Raw genomic sequence first — 16,467 nt, 5'->3', positions numbered from 1 at the left:
ATATCTATATAAATGTGTGTGTATATATACATATATATACCTACTTGTTTTATGTATATATGCACATGTGTATATACACACATATATACATATATATATATATATATATATATATATATATATATATATATATATATGGTATACATCTTTATGTCTACATGGATACTTTTTATCTTCTCCATCAGAATATAATCTCGTTGTAAGCAGGAATCAATTCATTATTTGTCCTTGTATTCTCAAGGCCTAGGACTCAGCCCACAATGTAGCAGGCTCTTAATAAATATTTACTGATTGGGGCCCTCTACTTCTTTAAGCAGTCTATTCTACCTTGTCTTTCCTGACATCAAGCCTAAATTAACCTCAGTCTTTCTTCCATCACCTCCTCCTGCTTTTGCCCTCTGGGGTTAAACTGAATAAGTCAAGTCTTATTTGCACTGACTGCCCATAAAGTACTTGAAAGAAGTCATCTTGCCCCACCTTCACCCTACTCCCATTCTTTTTTTTTTTCCATTTTTTTAATATGTAATTTATTTAATTTCAGTTTTCAACATTTACTTCCACTTCCATAAGTTTTAAATTTTCCCCCTCCATCCCCACTTCCTTCCCAAGACATTCTGCAATCTGATATGTGGACTATACATACATTCCTATTAAACATATTTTCACATTACACATGTTGCATAGAAGAATTATAATGAGTGGGAGAAACCATGAGAAACAAAACAAAACAAAAGAACACTCTTCATTCTGCCTCCATAGTTCTGATGGCTCTGATAGCTCTGAGAACCCCCTTGAACTCTTTTTGAATCTTCCCACTTGATGAGGAATTTGCCTGAGGCCATAAGCCTTTCATTATTGCCAGGCCCAAATCTCTGTTACTTTTAGCCTAGCCCAGCCCTCCATTATTTGGATGCTTCCCACCCTTGATCCTATCATAACATCTATACCCAAATCCTACCCTTAAACTAGCCTAGCCCGCCATTGTCAGTCATCTCTAGGTAGCCTTCAGCTATTTCTCACCCTTAATCTCATTTCTGGAGTCTGACCTCACCCCAGTCCCCCCAGTTACCCCAGTCCCATCAAGACCCTCCCTAAACCCCTTCTCCCATTACTCCAGACTACTTGGACTACCCTAGTTCCGTCCCACAATCTTTCTGTATATAAGTTTCATCTTGCCTCCAGGAAGGTGCTCAGATTCAATCTAGCTCAGAGAAGATTCAATCTGGCCCACTGGCATTAGGGATACCAATGCTCAGCCTCCTTAGGAGTCTACCCAATATGGCAAATCTTTAATAAACTTTGTTTTTCTTTGGCTGTAAGAAGGCTTGGGTGGAATTCATTTGGCAGGACCCTGTGTGTCGCTGTTTTGGGGTCCCAATGATGGGGTGCTTGTGCTTGGACCCTAATTCTAACATTGCATTTCTCCTTAGCCTCTGCTTGGGTGCCTGTGCCTGGACCCCAGTTCTAAAATCACATCTCTCCCTAGCTTCAAAGCATTGGCCCTAGCAGTTTCTCTCCAGTTCAAGGGCAGCATGCCTTAGCAGAACACTTATCTCTCCTCCTGATACTGCTGCCAGCTGTACCTATAGAATTTATTAGTTTGGACTCCTTGTGTATTGCTAATTGGCTGTGCACTGGGCCATAACAATATTTGCTACTTACTGACCTTCCTGATATGTATCCTAGACATAGTCAAAGTAAAATGCATACTCCCTTACATTCATATTGTCTAACAAGACATTTGATGGAAGCCACCTGGATATTCCCTGTCAGCCGTGACTGCTGGTTGACTTAGTGAGGTTTCACAGTCAAAACCACACCCCCAGGTAGCCCCACCTTGGGCTATTTCCCAGTGAACTCTGTGTAAGATACCTGCAGTAGATACAAAAAGTGCATGTTCCTTTAAGAACTGAACACCCCTTAACCACTTCCTAATCCCACCCCAAAACACCTAATTGACAGGTTTCACCCCCAAATCTCATATTTAAACTTTCCCTGTAGCCCCGTAAGGTTACAGGTTCCCTAAGAACTCTTGCTGCTGTAAAGCGTAATAAATCTTTGCCACCTAGACTTAAAGAATGTTTGAGATCATGAATTCATTCCAGACGGCTTCGACCCTCTCCAGTACTCGGGTCTTTGAGGGCCACTTCCTCTCAATGACCCTGTCTGGGAACTCCAGTCTTGGGGTTCCTGGACCTGAGCTCCCTCATCCCTCAACACCAAGAACCCCTAAAACCTCAGCAGTTCCTTCTCTGGCTGTGGACGGCATTTTCCATGATGAGTCCTTTGGAAAAGTTTTAGGTCCTTCCATTGCTGAGAAGAGCTAAGTCTATCAGAATCAGTCCTCTCACCAGTCTTTTTTTAATCTGAGTTAAATTACCTAAGGTCTTTCACTAATTCTCATATGGAATGACTCTGATGACTCTGGTGGAGAGAGTGAGGCTGGTGACTGCATAGCTCTGCCCCACTCAAATCCATTTCACTTGCAAGTCAAGACATCACCCTCCTAATGTCATTGTTCCTCTTCAAGAGTTAAAGAAGAACAACAATCTGTGGCTCCCTGGAGACCCAGTTGGACAGTTCCAGTTGGTCAATACTGAAATTTCCTCTTCCTCCTCCTTTTCTTTCTCCTCCTTCTACTTCTCTTCTCCCTCTGTGCTCATGAGGAGTCTTACCCCTACCTGTGGGTGTGATGAGGGTTTGGGGTGAGAGGTGCTCGACACCCCAAAGTACCGACACGCCGGGTCCTGCCGAAAGAATTCGACTCAAGCTGATGAGGGCACAGTCTCTGGGAACCCTTGAACTCTCCTTGAATCTTGCCACTCGACCTGGCCTTGGCCTGAGGCTATAACCATTAAGCCCAAATGCCTACCTTGCCCAGTCCTCTATTGTCCAGCTGTTTCCCACCCTTAATCCTGTTTCCCATCCTTAATCCTGATCAAAATATCTATACCCTAGCTCTGCTACCCCAGCCCTTGATGGGTTGTCATTTCCATATGGCCTTCAGTCTTGGCTGGAGAAGAACTTGAGATTAGCAGTGCTTCCCGGTTCAGGGAACCATAAATGATGAGGGTTTGGGGTGAGAGGTGCTCGACACCCCAAAGTACCAACACGCCGGGTCCCGCCGAAAGAATTCGACTCAAGCTTTCTCAGCCAAGGGAAAGGACAAAGTTTATTAAGAGTTAGCCAAATAAGCCTGCCCCGAGAGATCCCACCCCTTGCGACGCCTGTAAGGAAAAAGGGCCAGACCCATCTGAGCTAGATTGGTTCTGACCAACCTCATGGAGGCAAGATGGAGATTATATACACAAAGGTTGTGGGAGGGATTGAGGGGTGGTCTGGGGTGACCAGAAGAGGGGTCTAGGGAGGGACTTAAGGACGAGGTCAGACTCCAGGGTGGGGGAAATAGCTGAAGGCCATATGGAAATGACAACCCATCAAGGGCTGGGGTAGCAGAGCTAGGGTATAGATATTTTGATCAGGATTAAGGATGGGAAACAGGATTAAGGGTGGGAAACAGCTGGACAATAGAGGACTGGGCAAGGTAGGCATTTGGGCTTAATGGTTATAGCCTCAGGCCAAGGCCAGGTCGAGTGGCAAGATTCAAGGAGAGTTCAAGGGTTCAAGGGGTTCCTAGAGACTGTGCCCTCATCAGGTGCCCTGTCCAAAAGAACGTAAATTTTGATTGTTTATATTTCACAAGGTATCATGGACTTAAGGGACTAAATTTTTTTCTTCCTTATTTTCTTATTCTATCATTGTTTTTTTTAGTTAAAACCTGGGACAATTAACTCTTTTCTCATGTAGATTTCATTTACAATTTCTGGAAAACCAGTCTTTGATAAAGCCATTAGGATTCAAATGGAGCTATTTGACTGTGCCTTTGAACTCAAATCATTCTGCTTTTCACTGATTGGCCAATAATAGGTCCCCGTCCAAGCTTTACTTGCTGTTTGGGTTTTGGTGGCTCAGAGTGAGTGCAAACAGCAATTGTTTCTGCTCTGGCCAGAAACTTTTGAGAGTCCTTCCCTCTCAGACTGATTCTTTTGTGATGACAACCTAGACCATCTTTTGCCTCCATTCTTACCTAGCCTTTAATCAGTGAATGGGTGTTGCCTCAGACAAACTAAGACCTGGGAAAGACTTAGCTTAAAAAAGCCAGGGTCTCACATTGCACCCTGAGCCCTCACCAGTTGTCCTGACCTATGTCTTGCCACTGGACTCCAATGATTCTGGAGGAGAGAGTAAAGTTGATGACTTTGCACAGTTCTGCCCCACTCAAATCCAGTTCATTTGCAAGTCAAGACATTACCACCCTCCTGATGCCATTGATCCTCTACAAGAATGAAGGATGAACAACAAAAACATGGAAGGGACTGTAGTAGCAATTAGATTTGAAGATCTTTCCCACCCATTAATAGGCCATGTGATCTGCTTACTTCACAGAAAGCCTAAGACATATGTGGTGGGAGGAGCTTCCTGACAGGAAAAGGAAATTATGTCACAGAAAATGCTGAGAGAGAGAGAGAAAGATGTTATGGCTGCTAATGGCTGCTGGTGGCCACCCTCATGATTATTAGAACTGAACAGGTTGACTTAGCTGTACTGTGAGTTTGTTTTGGGGAAGACCCCAGCAGGGGGTCAGAGAGGTTTTGGAGTGGCAAATCTCCAGGCGCTGATACGGTGTTTTCAGTTCTTTGATGTTATAATAAAGTGGGCTGACTGGCTGTGGGAGCTGAAAATTTGGGTTATGGGATATGGTTTTCTGGTGTCTGAATAAACGTTATACTTCTTTTACCTTCTTTATGGAGAGTCTCTCATACTTTGCAATAGAGAACTACATAGGCACATTCATGATTATCATTGATGTTGTGTTTATTGCCTTACTGTTTCAGGGACTAAAGGACCTTTACTACTCTGGTGACACCCATTCTGGACCTTTGACTGATTAAATGTGCAGGGATGACTTAGAGGAAGAAAGAAGATCAAACTCAAAATATTTGAAGTCTGGCAAAAACATCTAAGATAACAACCCAACCTAACTGAGCTTCCAGATAGAATGACAAGAAAGAATATAAAAATTGTAGTCAATCTGGAAATACACAGTGAGAGAAATACCATGAAGATGTTTAAGGAATTATACAGAAAAACTTCACAGACATAGTGGAAACAGAGAGTCAAGCTAAGATTGACTGAATAAGAGGACACTGACATGGAGAAATCCCACATTTAACTTACTAAGAAATTGTCTTACATTGTTAAGTTATAATTGATATTAGACTTTCAGATCGTTAAAGCAGAAGCAGTACATGTCTATAAAGAGAGGGAAACAGGTTTTGTTTTGTTTTTCATAGGCTAATGACAAATAATCCAAATTGGATAATGTTAATCTCAGCAAAAATCAGTTGAGATATTGTAAAATGGTTAGTTCATACTTCAAAATAACACAGATTTCAGTGCTGAGGTTTCTCATTCTAAAGTATAAATAGATATTCAGCTTAAGCAAAAGGAGAAGAGAGGAAGAGGAACTAGGTGTTGCCTGAATTATCCTCTAGCTATTGTTCAGCTCATGCAGAAGAGAGGCCTGGGACTGTTTGTCCTCTCTTAGTGGCTGGTAGATTTTGGGGAAATGGTGTGATCCCTGGGGTAGAGAGAGCATGGTATTTGGAGTTGGGTCTCAGTACAAGAGAGGGATTATATTAGGGAAATCAACAGACTGTCAAAGAGGGGACAAGGAGTAGAGATAGTTACAATGGGAAGACTTGGTCTCTTGGGAAGTCTCTTGCTCTGATCACAGGCTTTTCTTCTAAGGCCCACCTCTCACCTGATGGGAGAGAATTTCAGAGTCCCAAAAGTGCGTGGTCCATTGGAGAAATGGAGAAGAGCAGGTAGTGAGGAAAAGAGCTCATGATTTTACCAAACCTGTTGACTTTGAATGCCAGTCTCCTTCACCACAAACCATGTCCTTAAGAGATCAAACTTCTGAGAATGAGGTTCCACAAGGAAGATCTTTTTTTTTTTTTTCACAAAAGCAGATGAAAGAAGAAAAGCTAAGCTTGCTTTCTCATTTCACTAAATGCTTGACACCCATCCCTTGTTTTCCAGAAGGCCCATTTTGTAGAAGGGACATAGATCTATGTCATGTGGATAACTAGTTGGGTTTCTTCTCTGAGGTCCCAGAAGGTGCGACCAGGATAAGTGGATATCTGTGTTAAAGGAGCAGCTTGATATCAGGAAAATCTTCCTAAGAATTAGTGGTGTCCAAAGAGGAAGAGGTTGCCTGCAGAGTTTGTGGCTTTCCCTCCTTGGAGCCTGGACAAACATCTGTCAGAAAGGGCAGAGTGGAGCTTCCTGTGTAGGTGACTGGTGAGGCCCCTTCCAACTCTGCCCTTTACTGATTCTCAGGAATTCTTCTTAACCCTCGCACTTATGAAATTTTTTTTACCTAAGGTGAGACTTTTCATTTCCCCCACTTGGGGAGGAGGTAAGACAATCATCATTTCTATAGTGCCCAGTAAGTGTCAGGCACTGTGCTAAGCACCTTTAGAACTACTATGGCATTTGATGCTCACAACAACCCTAGGAGGTAGGAGTTTTTCTTATTTCCATTTTACAGTGGACGAAACTGAGGCAAACAGGGGTGAAGTAACTTGCCCAGAATCATATAGGTTTAAGTGTCTGAGGCTGGATTGCCACTCAGCTGTCCTTGACTTCAGGTGCAAGGCTCTATCCACTGGATCCCAGAGCAGCCCCTGTAAAATGATAGATTATTAGATAAAGCCCAGTGTTGCAGGCTCTTAACATCCCTTTTCATCCTGCCTTATCCACTGTGTTGATTATTTGTGAGAGCTCTGTGTCATATCAAAATCTGATGCGCAAATCATGTCTGCTTTCATCCAAGTCACTGGTGAAAATGCTGCACAGCACAGAGCCCAGGACAGATCCCTGGGCTGGTCTCCTGGGGAGCTCTGGCCTTGATGACATGTAACCATCAACAGCTGCTCTCTGAGTGAAGCCGCCCAGCCAATTCTAATGCAACTATGGTTTTGTTGTCCATTTTCTCCACGGGGTGTAATAACTCTTCCAAAGTTGTGCGAAAATCCGGGGTGAGTATATCCACAGCATCATTCTATTCATCTACTAGGTTAGTAATTGTGTCCAGAAAAGGAAATGAGGAGACATTGGTATGATCTTTGGTTGGGGAAGTTAACCTGGCATCACTACTTTCCTATCTAACCATTACTCAAGTATCTCTTTAATCATCCATTCTGCCATGTCCCTGGGAACTGAAGTCAAGCTCATTGTTCTTCGGTGAGCAGACTGTTCTCCTCCCTCTTGTTGAAAATTGAGACCATGTTTGCTCTTCTCCAGTCTTGTGGGGCCTCTATCCTTTTTTGTGGCCTTTTACAAATTATTTTTATTTATTTGGCTAGATATTTCCAAATTATATGTAAAAACCTTCGACTGTCATTTGTTAGAGTTCTGAGTTCTAAATTCTCTCGCCCCCTCTTGCCTCTCATTTCTTCTTGAGAACGCAAGCACTTTGTGTTTAATAAAGATGAGTTAGAGGAGAGACATCGACAGAGACAGAGACAGAGATAAAAATAGAGGGAGACAGAAAGTGAGATAGAGACACAGAGAGAGAGAGAGTGAGAGAGATCTGGCATATGTGTATAATTAAATCCCTCATCACTACCGTATGAAGTCTCTATGTCAGGTTTGTGGTCCAACTGACGAATCCCATCTTTTTTGTCTTTTATATCTAGGTAATCTGTAGTATGGGAGATAAATACCTTTTCCCCCTTCCTTCTTTGTTTTTTTCCCACATATTCCATTCATACTTTCGCCCAACTGTTTCCCAGATTTCCTTATGTGTACATACTTAATCACTTTACAATTTTATTCCTTTCTTGATTTTGCTTACTCAATTACTTGAATTTTTAAAAAAATAGAATAGATGAGGAAACACAAACTTAAAAATCATAGTAAGAAATGTAAATGTCCCCAATTTTTAAAAAAGCAGAGTGATAGGGAAAAAGAAATAATTTTTTAACCATAGGAATCATATATAAATGTGTGTATACATATTATTTATATATACATATATATACATACATACAAACAAATATATATATGAAATGGGTTTTGCTGTAGGGAATTCCCACCAGCATAATCTGTAATAATACTTTCAAATAGAAATAGAAAAGAAGAGGATTGAATGACCAAATCTCTGTTCTTCTCACCACACATGGATGCTTGTCTCTTGGTGTAGTTTTACTAGTTGAATCCAATACAATCATGTCAAGAGAAAGAAGAAAGGAAATTACATTGTACTTCAAGACATAGTACAAAATAATATCACCTTTATGTATAAATATGGACCAAGCAGTGCAGTATTCGAGTGTCTAAAAATAGGGAATGTAACACGACTTTGCAGCGTGTCTAAATGACCTGAGATGATATCTCCCACATGGATGCCTCTATCTTGGTTTATCTGAGCAGGCATCAAATCTCCATATTTACATGTGTATATTTTGTGTAGGAGTGGGGTTCCAGCCTCTTACTTATTGTGTGGGATGAAAGACCCCCACCAATTAAAAGTTAATAAAGAGCCATCTCAGGGTGGGAACAGAAATAAATTTTATTCAATTCTTGAGAATTGGGCATCCCCGCTAGAACGAATCCAGAAAGGGAGGTGCTTTACAAGAAGCAAGGCACCCATAATTACACCTAACACAAGAGAATTCCCACCCACCTCTGACCCTTCTCACCATTGGCTGTGAGGTGGGCTTGCAATCTGAGCACAAAAGCTAGACAAAGAACCGGGAAATTGAAGCACAGAAACTCCAATTCCCATTCCCTTAGTTAATGATTACAACAGAGGTGACATCTATAAATCTAAAGAAGGAGAATAGGATAAGGCGAGGGGGAGACCCTCTCTGTTCTTTCACAGTGAAGAAAAACAGGTCATTATGACCCTGTTCTTACTGAGCAAATCTTTAAACCAGAACCAGAAGAAAGAACAAAAAGTTTCAGGGTAAACTTTCCCAGAGGCTGAGCCATCAGACTCTCATGGCCTCAGAATTTTTTTTTCACTTTCCTATGTCTTGATTTTTAAACATTTCTTAGTGTAGATATAGATATATATTTATACATATCTTCCCTGTGAAGTCTTCACGTTTTATTTACCTCACACACTTATTAATCATAGGAGGCCCAGACCCTAGAAGTGAATCAATCAAACAATACCAGAGCAAAGCAGGTTTTAAGGGATTTTCCTCTAAACTCCCCTTAATGTATGGGCAAGGCTTTAGTCACTGTGAAGGCATTCTAGGACATTTAATCATTGGATGAAGACAGATGTTGCTCAAAAGGGAGGCACCATGGCACTGAGTGAAAAAATCAGAGGCAAGACTGAGCTGGTACACTAAGAGGGCTGCCCAGGGCTGGAAGACTCCAAGACTGGGAGGGCCTTGAGTAGGCCTACTTTGGTACCTATATAAGAGGGTAGTAGGGGCACCAGAGGGAGAGGATAGGTGGAGTGTTCCTCTTCTCCCCACCCACCCTAAACTGTCAGCATGATGAGTGAGAGCTGGAAGAGTGAGCTCAGAAGAGGTTTTTACTAGGCTATGCACAAGCTTATCCTCAAATTGTCTTGAGTTGACAGTAAGCTCCCAGAGGTCAGGCAAATGTCCCTTGTTGTCTCTAAATCAGCAGCATCCTGCATAATGCCTGCCACAGAGGAGTCCCTTCATAAGTCATTGCATGATTTGTAACTGAAACTTGGAGAACACTCCCTAACCTGCATCAATGAGCTGATAATTGTTTTCACTGAGATTGAATCAATCCCAAGGAGGTCAAAGACAAGATGGAAAGGTCCCATAACTACCAGAACATCATTAACAAAAATCATGGTGGCTCAAATACCGTCACCACCACAAGAAAAGGGACAGTGGAGATCCAAAGTTGGTGGGAGATTCCTGCCCCCTTCTCCGTAGGACAAGATCAAACACTCAAAATCATCCATCGTGCCCTCTCTCTGTCAACAACACTGCCACGAATCTCCTCTTTTCCAGGTTAAGCATCTTCTTTCAACTAATCCTCACGGGGTATAATTTTCTTCTTGATTTGTTGGTTTAACTTTCAACTATAAGGACATGCTTTGCTTATTGATTTGATATTCAACTAATCCTCAAAAGACATGACTTGTTTGTTGACCTGTCCTGTTGAGGACTTTCAATTAATCCCCATAGGACACGATCTGAAGGGCATCCCTAAAGTTACCTGCCTCTTGGATCTGTCCATGGTACCACCCTCCTTCCTAAAACAGGATACTCAGAAGGAAGCATATTTCATATGTGGCAGGACCAAGGCAAAATACAGTTACATTGTTACCTCCCTCGTACTGGGTACCAAACTGTACTACAGTATTGAAGCTTGGAATAGTTAACACACCTTGGACCAGGATTTTGATTTGGAGTATAAAGAGTAGATTGAAAGAATTCTTCTTTGATATGGCATATATACATTGTGTGTGTGTGTGCGTGCGCGTGCGTGCGTGTGTTTGTGTGTGTGTGTGTGTCTGTGCCTGTGTATGTACATATATTTATATACACACAGACACATAGACACAGAGGCAGACACACACATGCATGTATACACAGATACATATATGCATAACGGGATGACTTTAAGCAAGAAATAGTAAGTCAAGAAATCGGAATAAAGGTAGCCAATAGTATTTGTCCTCTTAGACAACTTGTTCTGTTTGGATGGATATCATTTGTGTTATTATTGTTCATTTGTTATTAATTTAGCTATCTTAATAAAGAAGTACATTTCTGATTTGGGGCAGAAAATGTTTACATTTCTGTGTGACATTGGACAAATCATTTCCCTTTTCTGCATCTGTTTCCCCATCTATAAAATGAGGAGATTGGATTAGTTAACCTCTAAGCTCTCTTCCATCTCTTTCTATGTTTTAGGTCCTAAAGGTACTTTGAGCTCTAGTGCTCCAAGGATTGGCACTGCAGCCAGAAAACCTTTAGTTAAATCTGTGGGCAAGTCACAACTTCCCTAAGCCCCAGTTTTCTCATCTGTAGAATGATGGGACTGGACAAGATGGCCTCTGAGGTCTCTCCCACTTCCAGAACTCTGATCCTGAGAACCTCTGGTCTCCTGATTCTGTCTGGATAAGGTCTAAAGTAACCAGCTCCTAAGCCCTTGGGGATGAGTGTTTAGGGCTGAGAATATGGAGGTTCTTATTGAGGGAGGAGGGAAAGGCAATCATTGGTCTTTCACTGTCTCATGGAGCTGTGCCTGTTGCTGTATCTTTCTGAGAGAGAATAAGCTGGGTGTGGGGGCTGATGTGAAGGAAGGAGGAGGATCAATGTTGAGACAGGATGCTGTGGGGGATGCATTGGTTTCATTTGCTAAAAACAGGAACTTTTTCCTTTGCCCTAAAAAAGAACATGGTTTAGGGGAAAGAACATTGGACTTGGAGTCAGAAAGTCACAAGTTCAAGTCTCCAGGGCTTACTAGCTGTGTGACTTGGGAGGAATCATACAGCTGCCCTGAACATGAGTTTTCTCAGCAGTAATACGAGGTTATAACACCTTCATGTTCACTTCATTAATGAGATAATGGATGGAAAGTTCCTTGCAAACTTAAGGCTCCTCAGTTCAGGGTCCTTTGTTATTATTCCTCCTTGTTGGCACAAATGGACTATCATCTAGTATTATGCTTAGGAATCAGATCCGTAAGATCCAATATTTTATCATGTTTTCTACACCTAATGCAAATATTATTTTGAATAGATTGAACATTACAAAATGCTGAGTGACTTGGTTTATTTGCTTTAACAGGATAGTGCCTTGGACTCAGATAAATTTCCATGAGAAGCTGGCATTGAAACAGACTTTTCCTCATTGAACCTCATGGAGCCAATTAGCCAGACTTAAGAGAACCTAATTTAAATCTCTTCCTAAGTTCAAATCCAGCCTCAAACACCTATTTGCTGTGTGACCCTGGGCAAGTCATTTAACCCTGTTTACCTCAGTTTCCTCATCTGTAAAATGATGTGGAGAAAGAAATGATAAACCACTCCAATATTTTTTGCCAAGAAAACCCCGAAGTGGGGTCGCAAAAGAGTCAGACATGACAGCCCAACAACAAATTTAAATCCCTGTGGGGTTTTTCAGGGATGAATTGTCCACATCAGGAAGAATTTGCTCAGATCTACAACAGACTAGTTTTGTCTCCCCTGGAGCTGTTGAAATGAGCATATACAGGACGAGTTTAGCAACTGTCTTATTTTATCCAGCTATTTACATTGGTGTCAAAGGTCAGATAAAAGATTTTGCTATGGTGGGTTATGGAGACTAGCCTGATTTCCTTCAGGAGAAGTCAGTGAATGTTCCCCCAATTCAATTGAATTCTCTTCACCAGGGAAGATGGAGCACAGCTTCCAGGCTCACTGTTCCAACTCTACTTTGAACTGGAAGGCTGGCTCCCCAGAGCATGGCTGCTCATCTCCACCTCAGGATTTATAGGTTTTCCTGAGGTATTGCTGGGCATCTGTCTAATGTTATTGCTTACTGCTATATTTCCTTTTTTGATTATCAGTTGATATCAATTCAGCTAGACTTAATTAGTTTTTTTTAAATGAATATTTACCATAGTTGCATAGTTGATACAATTTTCTTCCCCTGCCCCCCCCCCCACCAAAAAAATTCTGAGACCTACTCTCCCGCAAGCACAGACAGAAGTCCAGGAAAAAGTAGGTTCCAGCTCAGAGAACATATATGGTAAAGGTTTAACACTAAATTTCTAGACATTGTTTAGCTGGAGTCCTTGAGATCTTCCCCCAAGGTAAAGTAGAGCTTTACTCCTGGGCTCCTGGTTACTTTCCTGAATCTACCCTTTCTTGGTATATCCATTTTGTTTTTGACTTTCTATACAGACATTGCTGCCAGCTGCTGCTGCTACAGTCACTGCCAGTGGAAAAAGGCAGATCCCATGCTCATTTCATGTCCACAAGGTTCTCCTCAGGCCAAGGTGCTCTCTTCCTCCTCCCACCAAATGATTTCTTCTCAGAGCCCTGGCTAGAGGCTTCCACCCATATCCCTCTGGCTTTCACTGATTGATCAATAATGGGTCAAAGCCAAGCCTCACTTATCATTGTTTTGGTTTTGATGGCCTAGAGTGAGTGTAAATAGCAACTGTTTCTATTCTGGCCAGAAACTCTGAGGGTCTTCTGCTCCCTGACTGATTCTTTTGTGAAGGCAAACTAGACTATCTTTTGCCTCATTTCTTACCTAGCCTAAAATCACTGAATGGGTGTTGCCTCAGTGCAATGGTAAGAAGGATGGGACTTTTTTTGTTTTTTTTTTTTTTTTTAATGTTATGCTAAGGCAAACAAGTGCATTTAATTCGTCTTGCCTTTGTTTGAATCAGGCAGGTAAAGTGGGACCTTTTGTTGTCTTTTGTTTTGGAGTGCTTCTCAGCACTGAGGCAATTGGGTGTCTTTGAGTCTTGCCTTTGAATAAAGAGTCATTGATCAGAAACAATGTATATGGTGTGGTGCTAGTGATTGAAGATCTTTCCCACATCCCTTTTGATAAGTAAACGCTGAGCCCCCAGGGCCCTGAACAGGGTATATGAGCTCTGAGGTGGGTGTTTTGCTTTTGGGGGGTGCATTCATTGGAAGAGTGTAGGTGACTTGTCCAGATGAAACTCCGGGTAGCCATAGGAGTCCCCCTGCTTTGAAAACTCAGATGTTGGTGCTTCTCTCTATGGTAACTATGTATGTATTCTTATAGACAGATAGAAGCCTGTCTGCTGATTTGTGTTATTTTGCTCTGTTTATGTAGTTTCTGTTTGCATTTGCTCTGAAGTACTTTTTTCCTCTGAACTAAGTGAATGATACATGTGTGTTTAATTAAAGTGAGATTATAAACCCCTTAAAGTTGCTTTCATTAGAAAAGAAGATCAAAGAACCTGTGATAGCAGCCTTTCTGTGTGTTCTTGTTGTTAGTCTTGTTGGTCTTTCACCTCCACAGAAGCTGCTAGCAACATTGTTGTTACATTCAGTCAAACTGAGACCTGTTGAAGACCTTAGCTTAGAAAGGCCAAGGTCTCCCACTGCATCCAGGACCATTTCCAGTTGTCCTGGTGAATATCAGGCCACTGGACTCAGATATCTCTGGAGAAGAAAATGAGGCTGGTGACTTTGCACAGCCTTCCTTCACTAAAATCCAATTCACTTGCATATCATAACATCACTTCCCTGATGTCATGGTCCTGTTCCAGAAAGAAGGACAAACAATGATCTCTTTGAGTAGAAAAAGGAGCTGGCCATTTAGGCAACACAGCTCTTTTTCATGCCTCAAGGTTATAAAGATTTTATAGACAGATGGATAGATAAATAGATGGAGATACAAAGATAAATATAACATAGATTGATAAATAATTTAGGTATATAGGTATACCTATATGTGTGTGTACATCTATATCTATATCTATATCTATATCTATATATCTATATCTATATCTATCTCTATCTCTATATCTATATCTATATATATAAAATTTCATTTGATCTTCACCATAACTCCATGAGGTAGATACCACTGTTTTTCCTACTGAGGATACTGAGGCAGATGGAAATTAAATGACTTACCCAGGGTCACACAGCTAATAAGTGTCTGATACAAAATTTGAACTCAGAACTTCCTGACTCCCAGTCCAACACAACCAGACCAGTTCTTTTCTTTTAATTATTATTTATTTATTTAACATTTTTAGTTTTCAGCATTGATTTCCACAAGAGTTTGAATTACAAATTTTCTCCCCATTTCTACCCTCCCCCCCCACTCCAAGATGGCATATATTCTGATTGCCCCATTGCCTGGTCAGCCCTCCCTTCTGTCACCCCACTCCCCCCATCCCCTTTTCCCTTACTTTCTGGTAGGGCAAGATAGATTTCTATGCCCCATTGCCTGTATATCTTATTTCCTAGTTGCATGCAAAAACTTTTTTTTTTGAACATCTGCTTTTAAAACTTTGAGTTCCACATTCTCTCCCCTCTTCCCTCACCACCTACCCTCCCTAAGAAGGCAAGCAATTCAACATAGATCACACAGGTATCATTATGTAAAACACTCCCACAATGCTCATGTTGTGAAAGACTAACTATATTTTGCTTCTTCCTATCCTATCTTCCTTTATTCAAATTTCTCCCTTGACACTGTCCCTTTTCAAAAGTGTTTGCTTTTGATTACCTCCTCCCCCCATCTGCCCTCCCTTCTATCATCCCCCCTTTTTTATCCCCTTCCTCCTTCTTTCCTGTGGGGTAAGATACCCAATTGACTGTGTATGGTATTCCCTCCTCAGGTCAAATCCGATGAGAGCAAGATTCACTAATTCCCCCTCACCTGCCCCCTCTTCCCTTCCAACAGAACTGCTTTTTCTTGCTACTATTATGCAAGATAATTTACCTCATTCTATCTCTCCCTTTCTTCCCCTCTCAAAATATTCTTCTCTTATCCCTTAATTTGATTTTATTTTTTTAGATATCATCCCTTCATATTCAACTCACCCTATGCCCTTTGTCTATATATATGTATATTCCCTTCAACTACCCTAATACTGAGAAAAGTGTCATGAATTATACACATTATCTTTCCATGTAGGAATGTAAACAAAACAGTTCAACCTTAGTAAGTCCCTTATGATTTCTCTTTCTCGTTTACCTTTTCATTCTTCTCTTGATTCTTGTATTTGAAAGTCAAATTTTCTATTTAGCTCTGGTCTTTTCACTGAGAAAGCTTGAAAGTCCTCTATTTTATTGAAAATCCATATTTTGCCTTGGAGCATGATACCCAGTTTTGCTGGGTAGGTGATTCTTGGTTTTAATCCTAGCTCCATTGACCTCTGGAATATCATATTCCAAGCCCTTTGATCCCTTAATGTAGAAGCTGCTAGATCTTGTGTTATCCCGATTGTGTTTCCACAATATTCAAATTGTTTCTTTCTGGCTGCTTGCAGTATTTTCTCCTTGATCTGGGAGCTCTAGAATTTGGTGACAATATTCCTAGGAGTTTTCTTTTTGGGATCTACTTGAAGAGACAATCAGTGGATTCTTTCAATTTCTATTTTACCCTCTGGCTCTAGAATATCAGGGCAGTTCTCCTTGATAATTCCTTGAAAGATGATATCTAGGCCCTTTTTTTCATCATGGCTTTCAGGTAGTCCAATAATTTTTAAATTATCTCTCCTGAATCGATTTTCCAGGTGAGTGGTTTTTCCAATGAGATATTTCACATTGTCTTCCACTGTTTCATTCCTTTGGTTCTGTTTTATAATATCTTGATTTCTCAGAAAGTCACTAGCTTCCACTTGCTCCAATCTAATTTTTAAGGTGGCATTTTCTTCAGTGGTCTTTTGGATCTCCTTTTCCATGACTAA

This window comes from Trichosurus vulpecula, chromosome 2 (assembly GCF_011100635.1).
Source record: "Trichosurus vulpecula isolate mTriVul1 chromosome 2, mTriVul1.pri, whole genome shotgun sequence".
NCBI lineage: Eukaryota > Metazoa > Chordata > Mammalia > Diprotodontia > Phalangeridae > Trichosurus > Trichosurus vulpecula.
This window is presented reverse-complemented; position numbering follows the sequence as displayed.